Source organism: Leopardus geoffroyi, chromosome B3, assembly GCF_018350155.1.
Source record: "Leopardus geoffroyi isolate Oge1 chromosome B3, O.geoffroyi_Oge1_pat1.0, whole genome shotgun sequence".
NCBI classification, from domain to species: Eukaryota; Metazoa; Chordata; class Mammalia; order Carnivora; family Felidae; genus Leopardus; species Leopardus geoffroyi.
In genome coordinates this window covers 28,480,819-28,495,932 of record NC_059337.1, presented here as the reverse complement: position 1 = coordinate 28,495,932, position 15,114 = coordinate 28,480,819, and the positions used below count along the sequence as shown (strand labels likewise).

The 15,114-nt window shown below is 37.4% G+C and overlaps 1 protein-coding gene across 12 annotated transcripts in view; it reads left to right on the top strand.

Moving 5' to 3' along the window:
* Positions 1-15,114, top strand: part of TUBGCP5 (tubulin gamma complex associated protein 5) — a 65,982-nt gene that overhangs the window by 25,917 nt on the left and 24,951 nt on the right. Inside the window, exon 1 of one of the 12 annotated variants that reach the window (XM_045448963.1) lies at positions 13,907-14,087. The exons of the other annotated variants lie outside the window; for them this stretch is intronic. The gene's annotated coding sequence lies outside the window, so the exon portion shown is untranslated. Of the gene's footprint in view, positions 1-13,906; positions 14,088-15,114 lie in introns of those variants that run through there. 12 annotated transcript variants of the gene reach the window in all.

Genomic DNA, 15,114 nt, shown 5'->3' with positions numbered 1-15,114 from the left:
ACACAGAGTTCTGTATGGTTTCAATTTTTTAATAACTGGAAGTTTTATCATTCTTTTCATGACTTAAAAATATTACTCAAGATTATACCGTGCATATTTTCAGACCACAACGTTATGAAACTAGAAATTAACCACAAGAAAAAATTTGGAAAGGTAACAAATACTTGGAGACTAAAGAACACCCTACTGAAGAATGAATGGGCCAACCAAGAAGTTAAAGAGGAAATTAAAAAGTTCATGGAAGCCAATGAAAATGATAACACCACAACCCAAAACCTCTGGAACGCAGCAAAGGGGGTCATAAGAGGAAAGTATATAGCAATCCAGGCTCTCCTAAAGAAGGAAGAAAGATCTCAGATACATGACCTAACCTTATGCCTTAAAGAGCTGGAAAAAGAACAGCAAGTAAAACCCAAGATCAGCAGAAGACAGGAAATAATAAAGATTAGAGCAGAAATTAATGCTATTGAAACCGAAAAAAAAAAAAACAAAAAAAAAAACAGTAGAACAGACCAATGAAACCAGAAGCTGGTTCTTTGAAAGAATTAGCAAAATTGATAAACCACTAGCCAGTTTGATCAAGTTAGAAAAAGGAAAGAACCCAAATAAGTAAAATCAAGAATGAAAGAGGAGAAATCACAACCAACACAACAGAAATGAAAACAATGAGAGAATATTATGAGCAGTTATATGCCAACAAAATGGGCAATCTGGAAGAAATGGACAAATTCGTAGAAACATATACACTACCAAAGCTGAAACAGGAAGAAATAGAAAATTTGAAAAGACCCATAACCACTAAGGAAATCGAATAGTAGTAAAAAATCTGCCAAAAAACAAGACTCCAGGGCCAGATGGCTTTCCAGGGGAATTCTACCAAACATTTAAGGAAGAGTTAACACCTATTCTCTTGAAACTTCTCCAAAAAATAGAAATGGAAGGAAAACTTCCAGACTCTGTCTCTGAAGCCAGCATTACCCTGATTCCAAAACCAGACAGAGACCCCACTAAAAAGGAGAACTATAGACAAATTTCCCTGGTGAACGTGGATGCAAAAATCCTCCACAAGATATTAGCCAACCGGATCCAACAATACATTAAAAATATTATTCACCACGACCAAGTGGGATTTATACCTGGGATGCAGGGCTGATTCAATATCCACAAAACAATTAACGTGATTCATCACATCAGTAAAAGACGTGAGACATCACATCAATAAAAGAAAGGATAAGAACCATATGATCTTCTCAACAGATGCAGAGAAAGCATTTGACAAAATACAGCATCGTTTCTTGATAAAAACCCTCAAGAAAGTAGGGATAGAAGGATCATACCTAAAGATCATAAAAGCCATATATGAGCGACCCAATGCTAATATCATCCTCAATGGGGAAAAACTGAGAGCTTTCCCCCTAACGTCAGGAACAAGACAGGGATGTCCACTCTCACCACTGTTATTTAACACAGTACTGGAAGTCTTAGCCTCTGCAATCAGACAACACAAAGAAATAAAAGGCATCCAAATAGGCTAGGAGGAGGTCAAACTTTCACTCTTCGCAGATGACATGATACTCTATATGGAAAACCCAAAAGATTCCACCCAAAAACTGCTAGAACTGATTCATGAATTCAGCAAAGCTGCAGGATATAAAATCAATGCACAGAAATCGGTTGCATTCCTATACGCCAACAATGAAGCGACAGAAAGAGAAATCAAGGAATCGATCCCATTTACAGTTACACCAAAAACCATACAATACCTAAGAATAAATCTTACCAAAGAGGTGAAAAATCTATACAATGAGAACTATAGAGAGCTTATGAAAGAAATTGAAGAAGACACAAAAAAAAAAAAAAAAAATGGAAAAAGATTCCATGCTCCTGGATAGAAAGAATAAATATTGTTAAAATGTCAATACTACCCAAAGCAATTTACATATTCAATGCAATTCCTATCAAAGTAACACCAGCATTCTTCACAGAGCTAGAACAGATAATCCTAAAATTTGTATGGAACCAGAAAAGACCCCGAATAGCCAAAGCAATCATGAAAAAGAAAACCAAAGCAGGAGGCATCACAATCCCAGACTTAAAGCTATACTACAAAGCTGTAATCATCAAGACAGTATGGTACTGGCACAAGGACACTCAGATCAATGGAATAGAATAGAGAACCCAGAAATAGACCCACAAACATATGGGCAACTAATCTTTGACAAGGCAAGAAAGAATATCCAATGGAATAAAGACAGTCTCTTCAGCAAGTGGTGCTGGGAAAACTGGACAAGGACATGCAGAAGAATGAACCTGGACCACTTTCTTACACCATACACAAAAGTAAACTCAAAGTGGATGAAAGACCTCAATGTAAGACAGGAAGCCATCAAAATCCTCAAGGAGAAAGAAGGCAAAAACCTCTTTGATCTTGACCACAACAGCGTTTTACTCAACACGTCTCCGGAGGCAAGGGAAACAAAAGCAAAAATGAACTGTTGGGACCTCATCAAAATAAAAAGCTTCTGCACAGCTAAGGAAGCAATCAGCAAAACTAAAAGGCAACTGAGATTTTCCTGGTGGGGAGGGGGAAGATGGCATAGGAGGAGGCTGGGCTCACCGCATCCTGCTGATCACTTAGATTCCACCTACACCTGCCTAAATAACCCAGAAAATCTCCAGAAGACTAGCAGAACGGAGTCTCCAGAGCCAAGTGCAGACGAGAGGCCCACGGAAGAGGGTAGAAAGGGTGGCAAGGCGGTGTGTGCTACACGGACTGGCGGGAGGGAGCTGGGGCGGAGGGGTGGCCCGCTGGCCAAGCAGAGCCCCCGAGTCTGGCTTGCAAAAGCGGAGGGGCCGGACAGAGTGTGTTCTGACACAGCAAGCGGGACTTAGCATCTGTGAGGTCATAAGTTAACAGATCTGCTCCGAAAGCGGGAAGGCTGGAAAACAAAGGGAGGGAGAGTTGCTGAGTCCCGGGAGGACAGAGCTCAGTTTGGTGGGGAACAAGGCGCTCGCCAGCGCCATCTCCCTCATCCATCCCCCAGCCAAAATCCCAAAGGGAACCAGTTCCTGCCAGGGAACTTGTTTGCACTGCGCAAACACCCAACGCTGTGCTTCTGCGGACCCACACCTCCGGCGGCAGGCCTGACTCCCTCCCGCTTCCGCAGGGCCCCTCTTGAAGTGGATCACCGAAGGAGAAACGAGCTAAGCCTGCCCCTCCCGCCCCTGTGCACCTTGCCTATCTACCCCAGCTAATATGCCAGATCCCCAGCACCACAAACCTGGCAGGGTGCAAGTAGCCCAGACAGGCCACACCACCCCACAGTGAATCCCGCCCCTAGGAGAGGAAGAGAAGACACACACCAGTCTGACTGTGGCCCCAGCAGTGGGCTGGGGGCAGACATCAGGTCTGACTGCGGCCTCACCCACCAACGTGACTTATGCAAGACAGCACAGGGGAACTGCCCTGCAGTTCCGCACCACTCCAGGAACTATCCAAAATGACCAAATGGAAGAATTCTCCTCAAAAGAATCTCCCAAGAAATAACAACAGCTAACGAACTGATCAAAAAGGATTTGAACAATATAACAGAAAGTGAATTTAGAATAATAGTCATAAAATTAATCTCTGGGCTTTAAAACAGTATAGACTACAGCAGAGAATCTATTGCTACAGAGATCAAGGGACTAAGGAATAGTCAGGAGGAGCTAAAAAATGTGATAAACGAGCTGCAAAATAAAATGGAAACGACGATGGCTCGGATTGAAGAGGCAGAGGAGAGAATAGGTGAACTAGAAGATAAAATTATGGAAAAAGAAGAAGCTGAGAAAAAGATAAAAAAATCCAGGAGTATGAGGGGAAATTTAGAGAAATAAGTGATGCACTAAAGAGAAATAATATACGCATAATTAATATTCCAGAGGAGGAAGAGAGACGGAAAGGTGCTGAAGGTGTACTTGAAGAAATAATAGCTGAGAACTTCTCTGATTTGGGGAAGGAAAAAGGCATTGAAATCCAAGATGCACAGAGAACTCCCTTCAGATGTAACTTGAATCGATCTTCTGCATGACATACCATAGTGAAACTGGCAAAATACAAGGATAAAGTGAAAATTCTGAAAGCAGCGAGGGATAAACGTGCTCTAACATATAAAGGGAGACCTGTAAGACTCCTGACCGATCTCTCTTCTGAAACTTGGCAGGCCAGAAATGAATGGCAGGAGATCTTCAATGTGATGAACAAGAAAAATATGCAGCCGAGAATCCTTTACCAGCAAGTCTGTCATTTAGAATAGAAGGAGAGATAAAGGTCTTCCCAAACAAACAAAAACTGAAGGAATTTGTCACCACTAGACCAGCCCTACAAGAGATCCTAAAGGGGATCCTGGGAGACATTGCTACAAGCATAAAACATACAGACATCACAATGACTCTAAACCCATATCTTTCTATAATAACACCAAATGTAAATGGATTAAATGCGCCAACCAAAAGACATAGGGTATCAGAATGGATAAAAAAAATAAGACCCATCTCTTTGCTGTCTACAAGAGACTCATTTTAGACCTGAGGACACCTTCAGATTGAGAGTGCGGGGATGGAGAACTATTTATCATGCTACTGGAAGTCAAAAAAAAGCTGCAGTAGCCATACTTATATCAAACAAACTAGACTTTAAATTAAAGGCTGTAACAAGAGAGGAAGAAGGGCATTATATAATAATTACAGGGTCTGTCCATCAAGAAGAGCTAACAATTATAAATGTCTATGTGCCAAATACGGGAGCCCCCAAATATATAATACAATTACTCATAAACATAAGCAACCTTATTGATAAGAATGTGGTAATTGCAGGGGACTTTAATACTCCAATTACAACAAAGGATAGATCATCCAGACACAGGATCAATAAAGGGCCCTGAATGATACATTGGATCAGATGGACTTGACAGATGTATATAGAACTCTGCATCCCAAAGCAACAGAATATACTTTCTTCTTGAGTGCACATGGAACATTCTCCAAGATCACATACTGGGTCACAAAACCTGCCCTTCATATGTATACAAGAATTGAAATCATACCGTGCATACTTTCAGACCACAATGCTATAAAGCTTGAAATCAACCACAGGAAAAAGTCTGGAAAACCTCCAAAAGCATGGAGGTTAAAGAACACCCTACTAAAGAATGAGTGGGTCAACCAGGCACTTAGAGAAGAAATTAAAATATATATGGAAACAAACGGAAATGAAAATACAACAATCCAAATGCTTTGGGATGAGCGAAGGCAGTCCTGAGAGGAAAATACATTGCAATCCAGGCCTATCTCAAGAAACAAGAAAAATCCAAAATCTAACAGCACACCTAAAGGAAATAGAAGCAGAACAGTAAAGACACCCCAAACCCAGCAGAAAAAGAGAATAATAAAGATCAGAGCAGAAATAAACAATATAGAATCTACAAAAACTGTAGAGCAGATCAACGAAACCAAGAGTTGGTTTTTTGAAAATATAAACAGAATTGATAAACCTCTAGTCAGGCTTCTCAAAAAGAAAAGGGAGATGACCCAAATAGATAAAATCATGGATGAAAATGGAATTATTACAACCAGTCCCTCAGAGATACAAGCAATTATCAGGAAATACTATGAGAAATTATATGCCAACAAATTGGACAACCTGGAAGAAATGGACAAATTCCTAAACACCCACACGCTTCCAAAACTTAATCAGGAGGAAATCGAAAGCTTTTGAACAGACCCATAACCAGTGAAGAAATTGAATCAGTTATCAAAAATCTCCCAACAAATAAGAGTCCAGGACCAGATGGCTTCCCAGGGGAGTTCTACCAGATGTTTAAAGCAGAAATAATACCTATCTTTCTCAAGCTATTCCAAAAAATAGAAAGGGAAGGAAAACTTCCAGACTCATTCTATGAAGCCAGAGTTACTTTGATTCCTAAACCAGACAGAGACCCAGTAAAAAAAGAGAACTACAGGCCAATATCCCTGATGAATATGGATGCAAAAATTCTCAATAAGATACTAGCAAATCAAATTCAACAGCATATAAAAAGAATTATTCACCATGATCAAGTGGGATTCATTCCTGGGATGCAGGGCTGGTTCAACATTTGCAAATCAATCAACGTGATACATCACATTAATAAAAGAAAAGATAAGAACCATATGATCCCGTCAGTCGATGCAGAAAAGGCCTTTGACAAAATTCAGCATCCTTGCTTAATAAAGACCCTCGAGAAATTCAGGATAGAAGGAACATACTTAAAGATCATAAAAGCCACTTATGAAAAGCACACAGCTATCATCATCCTCAATGAGGAAAAACTGAGAGCTTTTTCCCTGAGATCAGGAACACAACAGGGATGCCCACTCTCACTGCTATTGTTTAACATAGTGTTGGAAGTTCTAGCATCAGCAATCAGACAACAAAAGGAAATCAAAGGCATCAAAATTGGCAAAGATGAAGTCAAGCTTTCACTTTTTGTAGATGACATGCTATTATACATGGAAAATCCGACAGACTCCACCAAAAGTCTGCTAGAACTGATACATGAATTCAGCAAAGTTGCAGGATACAAAATCAAGTACAGAAATCAGTTGCATTCTTATACACTAACAATGAAACAACAGAAAGACAAATAAAGAAACTGATCCCATTCACAATTGCATCAAGAAGCATAAAATACCTAGGAATATATCTAACCAAAGATGTAAAAGATCTATATGCTGAAAACTATAGAAAGCTTATGAAGGAAATCGAAAAAGATATAAAGAAATGGAAAAACGTTCCGTGCTCATGGATTGGAAGAATAAATATTGTTAAAATGTCAATACTACCCAAAGCTATCTACACATTCAATGTAATCCCAATCAAAATTGCACCAGCATTCTTCTCGAAACTAGAGTAAGCAATTCTAAAATTCATATGGAACCACAAAAGGCCCCGAATAGCCAAAGTAATTTTGAAGAAGAAGACCAAAGCAGGACGCATCACAATCCCAGACTTTAGCCTCTACTACAAAGCTGTCATCATCAAGTCAGCATGGTATTGGCACAAAAACAGACACATAGACCCATGGAATAGAACAGAAACCCAGAACTAGACCCACAAACATATGGCCAACTAATCTTTGACAAGGCAGGAAAGAACATCCAATGGGAAAAAAAACAGTCTCTTTAACAAATGGTGCTGGGAGAACTGGACAGCAACATGCAGAAAGTTGAAACCAGACCACTTTCTCACACCATTCACAAATATAAACTCAAAATGGATAAAGGACCTGAATGTGAGACAGGAAACCATCACAACCCTAGAGGAGAAAGCAGGAAACGACCTCTCTGACATCAGCCGTAGCAATTTCTTACTTGACACATCCCCAAAGGCAAGGGAATTAAAAGCAAAAATGAACTACTGGGACCTTATGAAGATAAAAAGCTTCTGCACAGCAAAGGAAACAACCAACAAAACTAAAAGGCAACCAACGGAATGGGAAAAGATATTTGCAAATGACATATCGGACAAAGGGCTAGTATCCAGAATCTATAAAGAGCTCATCAAAATCCACACCCGGAAAACAAATAACCCAGTGAAGAAATGGGCAAAAAACATGAATGGACACTTCTCTAAAGAAGACATCTGGATGGCCAACAGGCACATGAAAAGATGCTCAACATTGCTCCTTATCAGGGAGATACAAATCAAAACCACACTCAGATATCACCTTACACCAGTCAGAGTGGCCAAAATGAACAAATCAGGAGACTATAGATGCTGGAGAGGATGTGGAGAAATGGGAACCCTCTCGCGCTGTTGGTGGGAATGCAAAGTGGTGCAGCCGCTCTGGAAAACAGTGTGGAGGTTCCTCAAAAAATTAAAAATAGACCTACCCTATGACCCAGCAATAGCACTGCTAGGAATTTACCCAAGGGATACAGGAGTACTAATACATAGGGGCACTTGTACCCCAATGTTTATAGCAGCACTGTCAACAATAGCCAAATTATGGAAAGAGTCTAAATGTCCATCAACCGATGAAGGGGTAAAGAAATTGTGGTTTATATACACAATGGAGTACTATGTGGCAGTGAGAAAGAACGAAATATGGCCCTTTGTAGCAACATGGATGGAACTGGAGAGTGTTATGCTAAGTGAAATAAGCCATACAGAGAAAGACAGATACCATATGTTTTCACTCTTATGTGGATCCTGAGAAACTTAACAGAAACCCATGAGGGAGGGGAAGGGAAAAAAAAAAAAAAGGTTAGAGTGGGAGAGAGCCAAAGCATAAGAGACTCTTAAAAACAGAAAAAACTGAGGGTTGGTGGGGGGTGGGAGGGAGGGGTGGGTGGGTGATGGGTATTGAGGAGGGCACCTTTTGGGATGAGCACTGGGTGTTGTATGGAAACCAATTTGACAATAAATTTCATATATTGAAAAATAAAAGGTGATTTATAGAACCAAAAAAAAAAAAAAAAAAGGCAACTGATGGAATGGGAGAAGATATTTGCAAATGACATGTCAGATAAAGGGTTAGTATCCAAAATCTACAAAGAACTTGTCAAACAATGCCCAAAAAACAAATAATCCAGTGAAGAAATGGGAAAAGACATGAATAGACACTTCTCCAAAGAAGACATCCAGGTGGCCAACAGACACATGAAAAAATGCTCAACATCACTCATCATCAGGGAAATACAAATCAAAACCACAATGAGATACCACCTTACACCTGTCAGAATGGCTAACATTAACAAGTCAGGCAACAACAGATGTTGGCAAGGATGCAGATAAGGAGGATCTCTTTTGCATTGTTGGTGGGAATGCAAGCTGGTGCAGCCACTCTGGAAAACAGTATAGAGGTTCCTCAAAAAACTAAAAGTAAAACTACCCTACGACCCAGCAATTGCACTACTAGGCATTTATCCAAGGGATACAGGTGTGCTTTTTCGAAGGGACACATGCACCCCCATGTTTATAGCAGCACTATCAACAATAGCCAAAATATGGAAAGAGCCCAAATGCCCATCAATGGATGAATGGATAAAGAAGTGGTATATATATACAATGGAGTATTATTCAGCAATCAAAAAGAATGAAATCTTGCCATTTGCAACTACATGGATGGAACTGGAGGGTATTTTGCTCAGTGAAATTAGTCAGAGAAAGACAAAACTCATGACTTCACTCATATGAGGACTTTAAGAGACAAAACATGAACATAGGGACGCAAAACAAAAATAATATAAAAACAGGGAGGGGGACAAAACAAAACAGACTCATAAGTGTGGAGAACAAATAGGGTTGCTGGAGGGGTTGTGGGAGGGGGGATAGGCTAAATGGGTAGGGGCATTAAGGAATCTACTGAAATCATAGCTTCAATATATACTAACTAGTTTGGATGTAAATTTTAAATAATAAAAAATAAAGTTAAAAAAATACTGATTATAGGCACTTCACTCGGGTAGTCTGATTTTTAGTAGGTTAGCATTTCAGGTGATTCTGCAATGGGTCATAGATCTCACTTTGGAAAACATTGAGATAAATATTTATGAATTGGAATCCTACTTGAGATCCCAGAACTGTTATATCATTTAACTAAATGATTTTAAATATTTTTGAAAGAAGTGTGGTTATCAAAAGGGCATTTTGATACGTTAATAGCATTTAATGACTATACATTAAATTTTTGACTCATTGAAATTTTGTTATTTGTGGGAGTATCTGTTAAAAGTCACTGGTTTTGGGTAATATTTAAATTTTTTTGCAACAAAATTCAGTTTCACAGAAAGCCAACAAAATACAAAATGATATATTAAAGAATGGGTTTGGATAGATAATTTTTTGCCTTATAGGAGCTGATGAAAATCATTAACAAAAGTTTCTGAACATGTATATCGACATAAGCAAATATATGTAAACAAAAATGTAGTTTGAGTTGCAAGATTTTGGAAACAGGCAAATCACAATTGTGGATTGCCTTGTTCTTCATTCAGTCTTTTTTCTTTCTTTTGAATTTTTTTTTTTTTAGTTGAAGTAAAATGACACAATTTTATATTAGTTTCAGGTGTACAGCATAGTGACTTGAAATTGTATACGTTATAAAATGCTCACCACCCTTAAACGTAGCTATTATCTGTCACCATACAAAGTTATTACAATAATATTGACTGTATTCCCTATGCTGTACTCTTCATCCCAGTAACTTATTTTATGACTGAAAGTTTTTACCTCTAAATCTCCTTCTAGTTCCACCCATCCCCCCCATCCCTCTTCCCTCTGGCAAACACTAGTTCTCTGTGTTTACAAGTCTTTTCTATTTGTTTTGTTTTGTTTTGTAGATTCCACATATAAGTGAAATCGTATTTGTCTTTCTCTGACTTATTTTAATACCCTCTTGGTCAATCCATGTTGTCATGAATAGCAAGATTTCATTATTTTTTGTTGCAGAATAGTAGTTCAACCTCTATATACACCACGTTTTTTTTTTTAATCCATTCATCTATTGATGGATTTAGGTTGGCTATTGTAAATAATGCTGTAATAAACATACAAGCCCATATATTGTCTCAAATTAGTGTTTTCATTTTCTTTGGGTAAGTACCCAGAATTGTAATTACTGGGTCAGTGGTAATTCTATTTTCATTTTTTGAAGAAATTCCATACTATTTTCTACAGTGGTCACACCAATTTATTTTCCCACCAGGAATGCACAAAGGATCCCTTTATTCCACATCCTTCTCAAAACTTCTTATTGTTACTTCTTGTCTTTTTGATTAGCCATCCTAGATAATGTAAGATTATATCTCATTGTGGTTTTGATTTACATTTCCTTGATAGTAATGCTGAGCATCTTCTCATGTGTGTCTCTTTGCCGTCTGTACATCATCTTTGGAGAACTATTCAGGACCTCTGCCCATTTTTTAATCAGAGTATTGGGGAGTTTTGGTGTTGGGTTGTATAAGCTGTTTATATATTTTGAATGTTAACCATTTGTTGGATATATCATTTGCACAGATCTTCTCCATTCAGTAGATTGCCTTTTCATTTTTTTGATGGTTTGCTTTGCTGCACAAAACCTTTTTATTTTGATGTAGTCCCAATAATTTATTTTTGCTTTTGTTTTCTTTGCCTTGGGAGACATATGTAGAGAAATATTGCTAATATTGATGTCCAAGAGATTACTGTCTGTGTTTTTGTTGTTTTTGTTTTTAGGAGTTTTGTAGTTTCAGGTCTTCCATTAGATCTTTAATCCATTTTGAGTTTATCTTTGTATATGACATAACATAGTCATCTAGTGTCATTATTTTGCATGTAGCTGTCCAGGTTTTTTAATACCATTTTTAGAAGAGACTCTCCTTTCCCCATTGTATATTCTTGCCTCCTTTGTCGTAGACTAATTGAGCATATAAACATGGATTTATTTCTCGTCCATTTATTTCTATTCCATTGATCTATGTGTCTGTTTTTGTGTCCATACCATACTGTTTTGATTACTGTAACTTTGTAGTATAGTTTGAAAACTGGGATTGTGATACCTCCAGCTTTGTTCTTTCTCAAGGTTATTCTGCCTATGGGGCGAATTTTGTGGTTCCGTACAAATTTTAGGATTGTTTGTTCTGGTTCTGTGAAAAATGCTCTTGGTATTTTGAAAGAGATAGCATTGAATTTATAGACTGCTTTGGATGGCATTATGGACATTTTAACAGTATTCTTCCAATCCGTGATAAGGGTATATGTTTACATTTATTTGTGTTGTCTTCAATTTCTTTCATCAGTGTCTTATAGTTTTCAGAGTACAGGTCTTTCAGCTCTTTGGTTAGTTTTATTCCTAAGTATTTTATTATTTTTGGTGTGATTATAAATGGGATTTTTTTTCTTAATTTCTTTTTCTGCTACTTTGTTGTTAGTATATAGAAACACAACAGTTTTCCTTATATTTAAAAAAAATTTTTTTTTAATGTTTATTTATTTTTGCGGCAGAGAGAGAGAGAGGGATACACAGGATTGGAAGCAGGATCCGGGCTCTGAGCTGTCAGCACAGAGCCCAACGCAGGGCTCAAACCCACAAACCATGAGATCATGACCTGAGCCGAAGTTTGACGCTTATCCAAGTGAGCCACCCAGGCGCCCCAACACTCTTCCTTATATTAATTTCTGTATCCTATAATGTAACTGAATTCATTTATTAGTTCTAATAGGCTTTTTTGGTAGAGCCTTTAGGGTTTTCAATACATAGTATCATATCATCTGCAAATAGTGACAGTTTTCTTTCTTACCCAATTTGGATGCTTTTTAGTTCTTTCTTTTATCTGTTTGCTATGGCTAGGACTTCCAGTATTATGTTGAATAAAAGTGGTGAGAGATTTGTTTCTATTCTGATCTTAGAGGAGAATTTTCAGCTTTTCACCATTGAGTATGATGTTACCTGTGGGTTTTTTATATGTGGCCTTTATTATGTTGAGTTATATTTCCTCCACATCCACTTTGCCGAGAGTTTTTGTCATGAACGGATGTTGAATTTTGTCAGATGCTTTTTCTGCTTCTACTCAGGTGATATTTTATCCTTCATTTTGTTAATGTGGTTGTATTGTGTTGATTGATTTGCAAATATTGATCCATCCTTACATTTCTGGGGAAAATTATAGTTGATCATCATGGTTGCTGATACTCTTAATGTATGTTGAAATCAGTTTGCTAATATTTGTTGATGATTTTTGCATCTGTGTTCATCAAGGATATTGGCCTACCAAATTTTTTGTGATGTCTTTATCTGGTTTTGGTATCAGAGTAATGCTGGCCTAATGAAATGAATTTGGATTTTTTTTTTCTATTTTGAAATAGTTTGAGAATAGTTATTAACTCTTTTTTTAATAATTTGGTGAAATTCACCTAGGAAGTCATCTGGTCCTAGACCTCTGTTTATTGGGAGTTTTTTGATTGCTGATTCAATTTTGTTACTAGTAATTAGTCTATTTGGTTTTCTATTTCTTCCTTATTCAAGGTTAGAAAATTGTATGTTTCTAGAAATTTATCCATTTCTTCTAGGTTGTCCAATTGGTGGCATATAATTTTTCATAGTAGTCTCTTACAAAATTCTTTTTGTTTCTATGCTATTGGTTGTAACTTCTCTTTCATTTCTGATTTTGTTATTTTGAATCCTTTTGATGAGTCTGTCTAAAGGTTTATCAATTCTTTTTTATCTTTTCAAAAACCAGCTCTTAATTTCATTGATCTTTTCTACTTTTCTATCTCTATTTCATTTATTTCTGTTCTATTTTGTCTGAGTTACTTTCTTCTACTAACTTTGGGTTTTGTTCTTGTTTTTCTAGTTCCTTTAGGTATAAGATAGGATGGCTTATTTGAGAATTTTCTTGATTCTTTTTAAAAAAAAATTTTTTTTTTAACGTTTATTTTTATTTTTGAGATGGAGAGAGACAGAGCATGAACAGGGGAGGGTCACAGAGAGAGGGAGACACAGAATCTGAAACAGGCTTCAGGCTCTGAGCTGTCAGCACAGAGCCCGACACGGGGCTCGAACTCACGGACCGCGAGATCATGACCTGGGCCAAAGTCGGACGCTTAACCGACTGAGCCACCCAGATGCCCCAAATTTTCTTGATTCTTAAGAAAAGCCTGTATCACTATAAACTTCCCTCATAGAACTGCTTTTATGATTCCCAAAGATTTTTAACTTTATGTTACCATTTTCCTTTGTCTGCATATATTTTTTAATTTTCTCCTTGTTTTCTTCATTGACCCATTGGTTGTTTAATATCATTTTGTTTACTTTGCACGTGTTTTGGGTTTTTTTCCCCAGTTTTCTTAATTAATTTCTAATTTCATACCATTGTGCTCAGAAAAGATACTTGATGTGACTTCCATCTTAAATCTATTGAGACTTATTTTATGGCCTAACATGTGATCTGTCCTGGAGAGTGTACATATATTCTGTACATATATAGTCTACATATATTCTGCTGATTTGGGAAGAAATATTCTGCATCTGTTAAATTCATCTGATCTGTTGTGTGGTTCAAAGCCACTGAAGTCTGTTTTCTCTGATGTAAGTATTGCTGCACCAGGTTTTGGGAGGTATGGGGGAGTGGGGAACTGATATTTGCATGGAATATCTTTTTTCATTCTCTCACTTTTCAGTAGGCTGTATGTGTCTTGGGTCTGAAGTGAATCTCTTGTAGGCAGCAGGTAGATGGACTTACCTTTTTTACCCATTCAGTCATTCTATATCTTTTCATTGGAGCATTGAGTTCATTTACATTTGAAGTAATTATTGGTAGGTATGTAAGTATTGTTTTTTGGTAATTGTTTTCTGTTTTTGTGGTTCTTTCCTGTTCTTCTCTTGCTCTCTTCCATAATGATTGATGACTTTTTTTAGTGCTCTGCTTGTATTCTTTTCTCTTTTTTGTGTATCTTCTATATTTTTTTAGTTTTTGGTTGTTATGAGGTTCATATATAACATCCCAGATATATAACACATTTGAAAGGCACATTTTCACTCTACCTCCCCACATTAAACTTTCATACTAGGTTTATAAGTGATTGATCTACCAACTTTATTATGTGTTTACCAGTAAAATTTTTCCCTTTCATAATTTTCTTCTACTCATAGCCTTTTCTTTTCTGCTTAAAGAAATCCCAATTAAAAAAAAAAAAGAAATCCCTTTAACATTTCTTATAGGCCAGTTTAGTGATGATGAACTCCATTAGCTTTTTTTTTTTTTTTTTAATATCTCTCCATAAATTCTGAATAACAGTCTTGCTGGGTAGAGTATTCTTGGTTGTAGGTTTTTTTCTTTCAGCACTTTGTATATATCATTGCCACTCCCTTCTTACCTACAAAGTTTCTGCTGAAAAGTTAGCTGATAGCCTTATGGAGTTCCCTTGTACAAAACTAGTTGCTTTTTCTCTTTCTTCTTTTAAGTCTCTCTCTTTATCTTTAATTTTTGACATTCTATGTGTTATGTGTCTTGATGTGAACCTCCTTGGTTCATCTTTTTTCAGGCTTTCTGTACTTGCACCTGGATATCCAACATCCTTGAACCTGGATGTCCATTTCCTTCCCCAGGTTAAAG